We start from the raw sequence: 8895 nt of genomic DNA on the forward strand, positions 1-8895 counted from the left end.
AAGTTTCATGATCATAGGCATAAGCGTTCTTGAGTTATCATCCGGAAACCATTTAACTATTTCGGGTCAGCATGACCTGACCTTTGGCCTAGTGACCTCAAAATCAATAGGGGTCATCTGCGAGTCATGATCATTGTACCTATGAAGTTTCATGATCCTAGGCATAAGCGTTCTTGGATTATCATTCGGAAACCATTGTACTATTTCGGGTCACCGTGACCTTGACCTTTGACCTGACAATCAATATGGGTAATCTGCCAGCCATTATCAATCTACTTACGAAGTTTCATGATCCTAGGCATAAGCATTATTGAGTTATCACCCGGAAACCATTTGACTATTCCGGGTCACTGTGACCTTGACCTTTGACCTAGTGACTTGAAGATCAATAGGGGTCATCTGCGATTCATGATCAATCTACCTCTCAAGTTTCATGATCCTAGGCATAAGCGTTCTTGAGTTATCATCCGGAAACCATTTTACTATTTCAGGTCACTGTGACCTTGACCTTTGACCTAGTGACCTGAAAATCAATAGGGGTCATCTGCGAGTCATGATCAATCTACCTATTAAGTTTTATGATCCTAGGCCTTAGCGTTCTTATGTTATCATCCGGAAACCATTTTACTATTTCGGGTCACCGTGACCTTGACCTTTGACCTAGTGACCTGAAAATCAATAGGGGTCATCTGCGAGTCATGATCAATGTACCTATGAAGTTTCATGATCCTAGGCCTAAGCGTTCTTGAGTTATCATCCGGAAACCACCTGGTGGACAGACCGACTGACAGACCAACAGACCCACCGACAGACCGACAGACCGACAGACCGACCGACATGTGCAAAGCAATATACCCCCTCTTTTTCGAAGGGGGGGGGCATAATAAATGTATCATGTTTATAAATGTAATGAAAGAACGAATTGTATATTTGACGATAAGAGGCATCACCACGCCAGCAAAGAATGTTATTTGTTAAGAAACGTAATAAAGAAATTATTTATAGCTTGTCAGCTTTTCAGTAGCATCAATAAACGTGACGTCATTTAGTTTAGACGATTGTTGTTCTCAATGAAAGTGACGTCATTTGCAAAAAATATTTATCAATAAAAACGACGTCATATGTTTGTACAATTCAATGACGTCTGTAAATATTGAACTTTGTACTAAGAAGGGCGGAGAATTGAAAAATATAGTTCACGTCCAAAAGTTTGAACCAAATCAATCAGAATCGTGTTAGAATCGAATACTATTTTTCTATGGTGGCTTGTTGTCGAATAACCCCAGTAAGGAGTATAGATGCGTGTTATCACATCACTCGTGCTTCGCACTCGTGATTCAATTCCTACGCATCTATACTCCTTACTGTGGGTTATTCGACAACAAACCATGATAGAAAAATATTATTTCTTAATTAAAATTTCGACCGCTCTCGGTCAATGCTGTCCATGAAGTCACCTTATGTTAAGAATTACTGTCATTTGTCGTTATATTCAAATGCTTCAAGTTCAAACATCAAAATATTATTCTGTATGTTTACAATCGCTAAACGTCACGAAATCATTACATAAAGGACTGATCATGTAGATGACGGCGACTCAAGAGAAGTTAACCATCAATGTTGCGAGGTAATTTATTACAAGAGTTACACACCTTAAAAGCATTTATATTATAATTAAAATATTATTATTAAGAACTATTGACCTTCTAACATTCATGGGCATTTACGAGAATACATTTTGATTTAAAATATTCAAATTCAGAAGGCATTATATAATTCCACATCATTTAGTATTTCTTGAGGTGTTGTTGACATTTATAAAATGCTACTTTGAAAATCTGTGAACATGTCCCTTATATATATGTGTGTGTGTGTGTGTGTGCGTGTATATATATGTATATCAGTATATATATATGTCAAAACGACAAACCCGTGTTACTAGTTTTATAATTAATTGTATTTTATCCAAATTATTATACAATGCATAAGTTCCCAATGTACGCATCAATCTTAAAGGTTCTTGTCAAAGACTCACAACATTTAAATAAAGACGAGTGGATTTGATTGAAAAAGCTTAAAGAACCTTTTTAATGAACGATGAAATGAAATTACGAACAAAGATCAACTACATCCCATCTTTTTACAAAAAGAATTAAGAATATAACATCCTATAATTAATATTTCAGATCACCATCGTTCAAAAAAACATCAAAAGCTACAATCAACCGTTTTAGGGTTGTCAATTTTACACGACAGTTCCGCCCCCTGTAAAACTTGACCTACCCCCCCCCCCCCCATTCGAAAACCCTGGATCCGCACCTGCTTTGATGTCACAGACATGCCATCACGAATTTACAGATGTCATATGTCAGCCACATAATGAAGGGGTTATTGCTTACAACCTTTTTTTTATAGACAATTTAATTTATTTAAAAACAATGGCATCAAAATGAGATCGTCCATCCGGTTGACCTTTAGTTTAGACTATTCATGTTTCTACAAGATGCAAACACGATTCGCGATTATAATTTAATTGGATGAAGACTTCTTATCAAACAGTTGACTTACCTGTGATTTCATTTTGGCACACATATTAGAGAAAGAATAATGGAGACAGCGATGTTGATTTTGAGGTAATTATTTTTTATGTTTGATTTTGGTAGGGCATGAATATACCACGATTGCGCGTGTGATTAAACCGTGGTTAATATAGTATAATTTCATATACCCTAAATTAAATTTAAAAAAAGCTTTGCAAAGTCATAAACATAAAGTTATCGTCATTTACATGGCTCTTGTTGGTGAATTCTGACTTAAAACAATGTTAAAGATTATTTTTTAATTTTGAAAGGCGATTACAAAAATAAACAAGATGCGTTTGTGAAACACTATGCCCCCCATATATTTTACTTTTGACCTTGAAGGATGACCTTAACCTTTCACCACTCAACATGTGCAGCTCTATTAGATACACATGTATGCCAAATATCAAGTTGCTATCTTCAATATTGCAAAAGTTATGGTTAATGTTAAAGTTTGACGCAAACAAACCAACAAACAGACAGGGCAAAAACAATATGTCCCTCAGTATAGACTTGATTACATAAAAACAATTATTTGTTGTTGTCCAAGACGAACATTTGATTACTTCAAAACGTATGACACGCGTGCAATATTATTGGTTGTTCATTTTCTTTTATCTTTAAGACGTTTCCAATAGTCTTTAAACGAAATATTCAATTTGGTACATAAATCTTGTCTATTAATTAAATGTTTGAGTTTAAACCTATTTACTTTTAGCTCGATTACATAGACAGCCTTATGCTTATTTGAAACGCGTGAGTCAGTTTCCTGGGACCAGAACCAGTACTTGGTGGCTATGGGGGAAATCTAACGCTCCCACTTTGGAGATCGAACCCGTGATCTCACGATCGCTAGGCGGATACCGTATCCACTTAACCACCTCGACCTTAAATTGTTTAACTATTATTATAAAATGAATTTAACATAACAATTATATTTATCAGAAAAACTTATGATTGCCACAATGAGTATTTTCCTTAAAGCATCGAAGCCAGGACCGCTTTCATGATATATTTCCTATTTGGATTAAACATTCTCTTATAAAATGTATAAACGAACATGAGAAATCTTAAATTCAGAAAAGGATCGTCTTTGAATCCCCTGTCGACAGTGGAATATCACTTTTGTATTGCGAAATATATTTGAATTACTGAATATTTGAATTACTGAATGCATATATTGTTATTATTCAATTTGCTAGCAGAAATTTTGCGACATCCATGACGTCAAATCGAAAGCCGTCAACGTGGCCATTTTACGTTTTGCGAGCGTTAAAGTGCGACTACTCTAAATCGATCGGTCGCAGCAGAAGTATAATGCTGTCACCGGACTGAATACTTTCGAGTTTTTGTATTTGCTAATTTAATAATGCGCACGTGCCGTCGCAGTTCTTTGCTTGCGATCCGTATTAAATAAGTCAATGGAAACAATCCATAGTATTCACCCCGGAGTCAGATTTTGACTTCTGCTCCGACAACATAATTAGAGTATTCGCCCTTTGACTCAGTGCTCGCGACACATTAATTCAAACAATATTGTAAAATGTGAAGATAAGGGGGTACGAGGGTCAGCCTCAAAGCATCTAGAGTGCTTCAAACATTATCAAAGTACTTGAAAAAATTACTTGACGCTGTGTCAATCCGTCGTATTACCAAATGTTTATGCGATCGCATGGGGCAAATATGTTTCTTTGCTATGGAATCAGGAAACGCACAATTATGGTCTCATATAATCGGCTTGTGCAGGTCAGGGGGGAATGACGTCGTAACCATAACGTTTTAATTGGAATAATGTCATACAGTGTACTTTTTTCTCAATCTTGGTAAACAGTGAGCTCTATTGCTTGGGGATTTAGGACTTATAACAAAGATTGAAATTCCCGTATTTTGCTGTTTTTAGAAAAAAAGGTATTCTAAAAATAAACAACAGTTTAATGTTGATAAAACATATTAGTAAAAGCAATAAGTTAATAGAACTGTGAACAGATGTTAAGTGTATTGTTGTTCACGGACATAATATAATTGCCGTATTTCAGGTGCATAAGTATGTCTGCTGTTGCGAATGTGATGGCGCTAGCAAAGGACTGGAGGACGTGCGGGCTCATGTCCGATACAGAGTATAGGATCATGTTCGAAGTGGTACCGGTTGCACAAAGGACACCCTTAGAACGATCTACACTGCGAAGATTTCAAAGATACAGGGAGTTAATTTGATTGAAAATAATCGGCTGTACTAAAAGGGAAAAGACCTTTTGTGTGAATCCAAATGCAGAAAACGTATAACTCATGATTACCATAAAAGTAAAGGAATTGGTGTGAGAAGGTTATAGCATCTGTTAAAATGATGATATACTGTACTTTCAGAGTCAAAGATTAAGCAATTAATTTCTAAACTGCCGGATTATCAAAAGATAAATGCAAAGGCTTCGAACAAAACCCCTCTAAAGCATGTGTGCAGCTGTTCTGTGCTTCTGTGTTTATACTCGCATAAAACACTGTTGAAAACGGCGAATAATCCAATCAACCAACCAATAATTATGGTGACTGCACCCTTGAATCTTTTAAATAATTATGTTTTTTGGTTAATTATTGTACTGTGGTTCCTGTTTTAATTATATGTGCAGTCTTTATTTCGTCTTAAGGCTTCTGTTAATTGGCAGGAACTTTCTTTCTCATGAGCAGTGCAATCTTTCTTCTTGAACAAAATGAAATGGCGTGCATAATCTCCATATTGCCATCTATACATGTTTCAAGTTTCATGAAAAAATATGAAGAACTTTCAAAGTTATCGCAGGATCCAGAAAAGTGTGACAGACAGACTGACGGCTGACTGACTGACAGACTGACTGACGGACAGAGCGCAAACCACAAGTCCCCTCCGGATTCAACGGTAGGGGACAAAAAAATATGGACATTGCATGGTCAAAAAAGTGTTATGTAATGGAAATGTTCCCAACTGTTATATTATATGTTTAATGTGACGAAAATGTTTAATGCAGGAAAATATTACATTGAACAAATAATGACACGTTTAAACAAAATATTTTGGAATAATTAATAATAATGATTGTGCGTGTTCAAGGTGGATTATTATGACACACTGTAAATAAGAGTGTTGGAATGCAACCGGTGACACTGAATTTTTTAGTTCTTTTAAATGTGGCAATTATTCGAATATCGCTATGTTTTGTTGAAAAATTACTGATTGGGAACTGTCTTTAGGGAATTTGTCTTTTACGTTTCGAAGGATATTGTTGTTAAATTTAAACGTTCAAGGGTAATTTCTTTCATAAAGAAGTCGTTCCTTTGTAAGTTGCTCAAAGAATGTCATTCCATATGGAGAATAACAGGTTACTGCCTGAACTTTTTGTAATATATCAGGCAATTCTTAGAATAATTTTTTTATTGGTGCCGAGCCTGATATATTACAAAAAGATCAGGCAGTAACCTGTTTTTCTGTGAATCATACCTCTACGTCCCCGATTTTAAAGAAATAATGAAAAAAATCGCTAAGAAGCTGCAGTTTTTGCGGGAAAGAATATGACTCTCGTCGTATATGATTCCGAGTAATATAACCATTCTCAACACATGATTGATGTCAGAACTTCCTGTTGACCATGATATAAAAAATATATCAGGCAACGTTATATCAGGCAGATATCAATGCGGTGATATGATACAAAGAAATACCTGTTTAAACCTGCTAGGCAAGCCTCGCTGTGAAAATCTTTCTTAAACTCAAGTAAGTTCAAGTACACAATCACACTTACATAGTATTTATCTATATCATTCTACGCAATTATGACAAGCCAAATATGCAATGAACAATTGCATCGTTTCACTTAAATAGCATTGTGGTATAATAAAAACAAACTTGTTCTTAAATGTTAAGTCATAATACAGATATACCAGCTTGTCATTATTCCTGTCTCAGATTGTCAAATAGGACACACTATGAATACCATTGTCTTGCCATGTAACATAATTATTTGGTATATGTTAAATCCTCAGTGGAACATTTCATATCAAGGAGAAAGTTTGTAGGTACACCTCACTAACAATAAATTCGAAAAGGGCGTTTTTAAATCGGATTAAAACTCTATTGGAAGACACTGAACGTTGCTGAAAAAATGGAGTGTTTTAAAGATCAGCAGGTTATAGAGTTTAGGCACAGTGACATAGTGACTGTGACTGCTCATCGGAATAGTTCTTACGGTAAAACTTACCAATCGACATAAATCGGAGGAAGTATGTTTTTCGAAGAATAACTAGTAGGTCTAAAGAACCCATGTTCCCATTTCAAAATAAGAAAGTTATTTATGATGTGAACACAAAGTTGCTGAAAAAAACGGAAGGTATTTTGGAAGCTAAGTATTATCTATAATACTGTTTGGTGTTGTTTGTGAAATAGATATATGAAAATTATTAACAGAAAAAAACGGAGCAAGACAGCGAAGATTTTATTCTGACAATTCACATGATAACATTTCTGACACCTTCGCCTCGAGACAATTACATATTTATGAAAGACGGGAGTGCCTCTATCACATTTTTTCGAATTAAATCTAAAGGTTTTTTATTATTATTACCGATAATGATTTTAAAATATATTATTGGTTAATCTTTTCGTTTTGATAAACTGATATTTGCCCTTCAATGCGTATGGTGAGATCTAACTTAATGCACGATGAAGGGGTCGAGTAATGTTGAGATGGGTCGAAACAATCGGGTTTATCCGTAAGGTTTCTTCTCCATAACGACCAAGTTCAAAATATGAAACCTGTCGAAAAAGAACAAGAAACACAGTCACAATAATAAAAATACCAATTTATATTTATAATATGATAATTCTTCCTGATGAGATGACACTTCTGATAAGATGCTTACACAAATATCCACTTAACATGATGACTATGATCGGATTTCTAATGTAGGTAATATAAGTTACAGAAGAAAGAGTTTGGTATTTAGATGAGAGCATAAAACGTCCTCACGTAACGCACCACAAACGAGTTCTGCTTCTTCATCGAGAAGAGTGGGATATAAGAAGGTTGTTGTCCACGTTTAAGACTAAGGATTTAGCATAAGCAGAATGACAGATGGGGGATAGGGTCTACTTCTATTTGTTGACCAACCCATTTAAAATATTTTTCCAGACTGGTTTTTTATAAGCTTTTTATGATTTCATAGTGTAAATTGTAGTATTAGCATCAGACGATTTTGTGACGATCATAACGTTTGAAATATGTCATGCAGAGATGCTTGAATATAAGTATTAAACCGGCAACAGCAAACTTAATGTACTTACAAAGTAAACATTTTACCATACGATGATTTGTTTTAGGACAAACGTTGCCCTGTCACATTACGAGCAACTTCCAATTTTAGTCTGGCTGAATCCCTATTGAGACATAACTATAATTGTTTATATACGATTTGTTGAAGGACAAAGGTTGCCCTGTCACATTTCGAGCACCTTCCATTTTTATTCTTGCTGAATCCCTATTGAGACATAACTATAATTGTTAATAAGCTAAAATTGTCCTAATTTATTCGACATTACAATGCTTTGAAACTGTATTGTGATATAAATGTTTGTATATATTTGCTTTGCCTATAAGTTAAACTGTATTATTTCAGAATATATGCATCAGTGAATTATACTTTGATTTATGCTATAAACTGCTTGGTGTTAAATCTGAATGGTTGGCACAGCAATATTTGAGAAGCGCACATGAGACTTGATTAATTTTTAATGATGAGTCCTATTGTTCTTATTATACATGCATATTTAAAGAAATTGCGTGTGTTAAGTCTAAGACTTCAGAAGACATATTTATACGACTGTTTATGAATTGAGTTTTCATGATGTGATGTTGTTATAACATAGCCGCGGTAATGACATTGTTGCAACACAATAATGCATGAATCTAAAGTGCAACCGAATCTGAAGAATCCGAACGCTATATAACCATGCTCACCGCTCAGTTTGGCAATAGATTAGCGTGTTTGGGTACAGGCGCATTTCACGTAGGCGACAAGGGTTCAATCCACATTCTCGACGCATGCTTGCTTGGCTTATGGTCACAATAATGGGTAGCTATGTTTTTTTCTCCGGGTGTGTCTGATTTCCCCCACATCACAAGACCACACATAAATTGATTATATTTCCTCAAAATAAAACTTTAAAGCTCAAATTTACATTAAAAATTCGTCCCAATTTTCGCAAGTTTAGCATATTAATTGTGTCCGAGTGCTCTTAAGACATTATCGAATTATTATTTTGTAATGAAATACAAAATGTTGTTAACAC

The sequence above is a fragment of the Dreissena polymorpha genome, chromosome 3, assembly GCF_020536995.1.
Source record: "Dreissena polymorpha isolate Duluth1 chromosome 3, UMN_Dpol_1.0, whole genome shotgun sequence".
In the NCBI taxonomy this organism is placed as follows: Eukaryota; Metazoa; Mollusca; class Bivalvia; order Myida; family Dreissenidae; genus Dreissena; species Dreissena polymorpha.